This window comes from Mirounga leonina, unplaced genomic scaffold, assembly GCF_011800145.1.
Source record: "Mirounga leonina isolate KUSES-001 unplaced genomic scaffold, KU_Mleo_1.0 Mir_151, whole genome shotgun sequence".
In the NCBI taxonomy this organism is placed as follows: Eukaryota; Metazoa; Chordata; class Mammalia; order Carnivora; family Phocidae; genus Mirounga; species Mirounga leonina.
In genome coordinates, this window is record NW_023270377.1 from 32666362 (window position 1) to 32672361 (window position 6000).

Consider the following 6000-nt stretch of genomic DNA (forward strand, 5'->3'; position numbering starts at 1 on the left):
GTTCTTTAGTGGTTTAAAGAGACAGTTTGGTCTAGGCAGATGAGTGCTGAAACTTCTGGTTTCTCAGAAAGCCACCAGCATCCTCTACATTCAGTTGAGAATGAAAATATTGTAGAAATGGCAGGGCCAGGGAAAGTCATGTTTTTGTCTGCATATTTCCAATGAATTAATAAGCTCGAGGGGCGCCTGGCTGGCTCAGTTGGTTAAGTGTCCGACTCTCGGTTTCAGCTAGGGTCATGGGATTGAGCCCTGCTCAGGGGTCCTTGCTCAGCGCAGAGATGCTCTCCCTCTGCCCACCCCCCCATGCTAGCACCCCTTCTCTTTCTCAAATAAATAAATAAATAAAATCTTTTAAAAAATAATAAGCTGGAGAAATGGATATTTGACAGTTGCTACAGACCACAGGAGCTACTGAAGCGAAAGCTTTCTTTTCCAAATCTGGATGCCTACAACCCATAGGAAAGAGGTATTTTGGGCATCTCATATTTATTCCTACCAATGTCCTTTTTAGGCATTGGGCTTTCAGAACCAAGAACTGTGCTAAGTGCAAATGAAAGAAAGTTATTTTTCATTCCTAGGCAATATGCACATACAGTTTATCAACGTGATCACAATCTTTAGAAAAACTGAACGTCTAATGGAAAACAGGGAGAAAATTTAAGCGGTCCATTTCCCACCACGCTTTATACTATTATTTTACATTATTGCCCTGCCCATTTCATTTGGAATACAAACCAATTTAAAAAGCCCTACAGAGCACTTAAAATTTTCAGAGCCTGTGGAACGCTGCCCATATTTGTAAGTGGAAGGTTGTGGGGGGGGGCGTTCAGAAGCAATTATTTGCTACCTGGCCAGCCCCCAGCAGGGCAGCAGCTGTATTTAAGCTGCCCTGGCATTTCCCAAGAGGCTTTGCACTAGGTGGGTACATAATAAATACCTGCTGAATAAATGAGCTATTGTTTCCTACCTTTCTTCACCTTATGCAGTTCAATTTGTTGCTTTAAGAGAATTTTCCTCATCACAATTTCAGAAAGCTTCAACACTAACATTTGTGTTTATGTACGTATGTAAAATAGCAATTACCAAATGCTGTTTTATGTTGTAGTTGCTGATAAATGGTGGCCTCTCTTTATGACTTCTATAAATCAATAAGAGCTTTGAACACACAAAGGCTTAGAACACTATCTTACTGTTCAAAAACCACAGATTCTTTTGATAAACACAACACAACACAAAACAAACAAAAAACCCCCTCACAACTGCCCAGAAAGACTCATGTGTTTTTATCTGCATTTTGTAGAGAGGCTAAAATAACTTGCCCAACACCATAGAGCTAGTAGGTTTTAGGCTGCGATTTGAACCCAGGTAGTCTGGCTCAGGAAATAGAGGCACTGCTTGGTCACACTGGCAAATGTCGGGTGTGTGTCTCGCTGGCCAGTGCGCTGTTCAGGCTGGAGAGATCTCCCCTCTGCCTGAACTCCAGGGATAGAAGGATCTCTTTCAAGGGTTCCCATTTTTTGGATAGCTTTAATTGTTAGAAAGTCCTTCATGATATTGAACTGAAATCTGCCTCTCCAAGGCTTCCATTGATCTTCACGGTACAAATTTAATCCCTCTTCCACACAGCTGCCCCTTAGGTAAGTGTGAGCCACCCTTTCCCCACACCTCCTGCTCCTCCAGACTATTTGTGGGAACACTGGAAATGGACCCTCTCAAGATTCCAGGCCCCCAAAGCAGCCGGCTGAGGCTTCGGGGAGGTGAGATGGGGCTTATGCAGGAGGTGGAATGTTAGTTAAATCAGGTACATATTGTCAATAGCTCCTAGGCAATGTTTAGAATTGGGGGCGGGGGGAGGGCAAGGAATTCCCTAGGGTCCAGCTAAGGATGGCTCCCTGTGCCTGGATTACGCACTTCCTGGTAACACAGACGTTGCCATGAGACCTAATTTGTCCTGAAAGTGGTAGTCGCAGTGGAATAGCAATGATTGAGCAATAGCTGAGCCTTTATTTCCAATCTAGGCGAGGTTCACCGGGAAAGAGCATCAGATGCACAAAATTAGCGAGGATGAGACTGAAAAAGACATCGTAATGGGGAGGAGCCTGCCTGGGGATACAAAGTAGGTTCTGCGGCAGGAGTGATTATGTGGTCCCTGATGGGTTTGAAATAGCAGCAAACCCTTGCTAAGTGCAAGGAGATAAATGAATACCCTGGCAAGAGAGCCAGAAAGGCCGATTAAAAAAATTTGTGTCTTCTCCATCAATTACACTGTAGAAATAAAAATGCTTGGGTATGTTGTGGGATGGGTATAGCAGTAAAGCAACTGGGGCCAGCTCCTCTGGAAAGCTCAGTCGAGAAGAATGAAGGAGAGGCACCTTTTGACAGCCATTTTTAGCTATCTCTGCCCCCACTCCCACCCCCACTTTTGGCTAGACCACAGCACCTGATGAGTGGGTGGCTTATCCTTGTGTAACCACATGGCTGAATATCTCTAAATGGTCAGAGAGGATGTGATAGCCCCAGAGCTCAGGGGAACCCAAATCCTGATCAGAACTGAGGTCTTTGAGAGAGGCAGCTGGAAGGAGGAATACTCACAGAGCCCCCCACCCCTGCCCCCATCAGCTTCTAAGTCTGTCTTACTCTTGGAGACAAATTCCCCTTTGTCTAAATTTGGATATTGTTCCCTCTAATGGAGTGGAGCATAAGTCTGGCAATGCCAGCTTCCCTTGGAATCTCAAGCCAAGCCTTTGAGCAGACAGGCATTCCCCATCCTCAGTCTCTCAGCATCTCCCAGCGATTAACATAACATGACACCAGGCCCATCAAGATAAGGATCCTAATGGCCACAATGGCTTCCCTTTCTTCCCTCAGCCCTTCTTTATTGCTCTGCACGTTATGCTCCCTTCCAGCAGGGAAGAGTTTATAAGCGTGGGGTAGGCAAGCCCGTTCTGCAGGCAGCTCCCCGCAAGGCTTGTGCGAGGGCTCCAGGGACAGAGATGCATTTCCCTTTAATAAGCTTCTCACACTACATTAAAGATAAAAGGGGAAGGGAAATATTTATATTCTGACAAAGCAGCTCTTCCCTTCAGGCTCTTGTTTTATTTATTAACTTGCTCTGGTCCCTCTCTCAGTCTTTCTCTCTGTTTCAGGGGCTAGGCATTTCCTCTCCTTCTCCCCTTTAGTCATTAATTTTGTGGGTGAGTGACAGTGACAGGGGGACTTTAGAATCGTCAAAGAGATGAGATTCGTATGTGGGTGCCATTCCCAGGTGACAGAAACAGCTGTTCCTCCGCCCTCCTGGGAGCTGCTCCCCATTACCACCCTTATTATATAGCTCTTGGACAGCAGAATAGAGCACGCTGGTTACAGTATGTCATTTAAAATGAAACCGTGTCAGTCCAGCAAATTGTTCAGAGATCCAGTAACCTGGACGCGTGACTGTGTACACCGGGGGCTTTTTAGACCTTTTGTTTATTACACATTTTCTTCTCTCTCAGAGGTGATCCCTTAAGGATGCTCATTTCCTCCAGCTAATCTGCCCAAAGCCAGTAAAATACAGGTATGCTGTTTTGAATTTTGATTCACCCTGTTGCAGTGATTATCATTAAAGTTTCAGACCCCCTATTGTTCCAAAGTCTGTGCTAGTTTGTTGAGGAGTTTATCCTCTAGATGCTCCCTTCTCCCTCCAAGGTAAGGCTAGATAGATCAGTGGTCAGGAGAGAGGGATGTGGGGTGTGGTGGCGGGGAGAGGTAGGAGGGGAGGTGTTTTAGGCTCTGCCCGTTGGCCTGTATTAAACCTGGGCGTATTCATCCTGTTTTTCATGTACAAGCTCTTTTAAAATTTGGGAATTACATTTTTTTAATGATCCATAATCATCAGTTAAAAATTCAAGTTCAGAAAAACAAATGACTTACCTATCCATTTGTTGGGAAGCATTGTAGGGTGATGGTGATGAGCACAGACTGGAGCCTGAAGCTATGGGCTTGACTCAGCTCTCCCAGTCACTATCTGTGTCGCCAGAGGAAGCAACCCCATGCCTCACCTGTGAAGTAGGGGTGATGAAAGGATCTATCTTTTAGGAATCTCATGAGGATTAAACATGTAGATGCGGGTAAAGCACTTAAGATAGTGCTTGACACATTGTATAGTCCATAGTAAGAATTAGCTATTGTTGGGCACCTGGGTGGCTCAGATGGTTAAGCGTCTTCCTTCGGCTCAGGTCATGATCCCAGGGTCCTGGGATCGAGTCCCCCATCGGGCTCCCTGCTCCTTGGGAGCCTGCTTCTCCCTCTGCCTCTCTCTCTCTGCCTCTCATGAATAAATAAATAAAATCTTCAAAAAAAAAAAAAAGAATTAGCTATTGTTACTATTACCATTCAAAAATAACAAATAAATAACACTTAGGAGATCTATTCCAGACTTCATTGTATGCATATATAGGACAGAAATCATTTTAGGGGTGCTTGGGTGGCTCAGTCGTTAGGTGTCTGCCTTCGGCTCAGGTCATGATCCCAGGGTCCTGGGATCGAGCCCCACCGGGCTCCCTGCTCCGCGGGAATCCTGCTTCTCCCTCTCCCACCCCACCTGCTGTGTTCCCTCTCTCTGTCTCTCTCTCTCTGTCAAATAAATAGATAAAATCTTTAAAAAAAAAAGAAATAATTTTATAGTAATAGGATCCCATTATGCATGCTTTTAAAAATAATTTAAAACTTTAGGTTTGGTTTTACCTGAACTTAACAGATAGAAGAAACTCAGGTGAAATTGGTAAACTTTGAATGTTAGTTCCTGAATGACAAGTTACATTAGTTCCTAAAAAATGACTCCAAGATTAAGAAAAAAAGAATAGATGATGAAAATCAATTGAAAAGTTGGGTGGGTATCTTTGGTTGATGATCAGATGATTAGATGTATTAGCGCTCTCGTGCTTCTTCCTGTCTCCCAAATTTTGATGCTTCTATTATTTTTAATTTGTTTGGGTTTATAGCACCTACATTCTGATTTGTGTCCATTTATTTTTCCAGAGGTTGAGTTCTCTGGATTCAGTGTTTACTGCTAGTCTTTTAATCAAAATTTTGCATGACTAATTCTCTAATTTGATCAGTTTCTTGAATGGCTGTATTTCATTGTCAAGGAGTATTTCCCCCCACTTCCCCTTGCAGAAAGAGTCATTGGTAGTCCCTGAATTCTTTCATTTTTGACAATGTCTGACTGCTCCCCTTCTATATATGAATGACCGCTTGCTGAGTGTGATATTCCTGAGTCACCTTTTCTTTCCCTCAGAACACTGTAGGCAGTGTTCCATTACCTTCTGGCATTCAATGTTGCTATTTAGAAGGGTGAGGCCAGGCTTATCATCTTCCCCTTGTAGATCCCTTAGACTTTCTGCTTGGATATGCTTGAAGAACTCTTTCCCTATTCTTGATGCCTTGTTGTTATTTTTTTTAAGATTTTATTTATTTATTTATTTTTAAAGATTGTATTTATTTATTTGTCAGAGAGAGAGAGCACAAGCAGGGAGAGCGGCAGGCAGAGGGAGAAGCAGGCTCCCTGCTGAGCAGGGAATGGGAATCCTGGAATCTTGACCTGAGCTGAAGGTAGATGCTTAACTGACTGAGCCACCCAGGTGCCCCTTCCTTTTTTTTCCTTTTAAGATTTTATTTTTAAGTAGTCTCTACACCCAATGTGGGGCTCGAACTCACAACCTTGAGATCAAGAGTTACATGCTTTACACACTGAACCAGCTGGGCACCCCTTTATTCCTTTCTCTGTAGTTGTTTTTATCCTTGTCTTGTCCCTCTGCTTTATCTTTTATTCCTCAAATATTTCCCAAATGTGTTTGGTTTTCTTCCTTCTTTTTTTGGGGGGGGGGTACTAGTCTTTTTTATGCCTTTATTTTTTTCTTATTTATAGAAGATGATGATGTTTTGGTTTTTAATGGTTTCTTTAGCAGCCCAATTTATCCTTTTATCTCATTCTTATGCTGTTCCCCCCCAGCTTTGAGC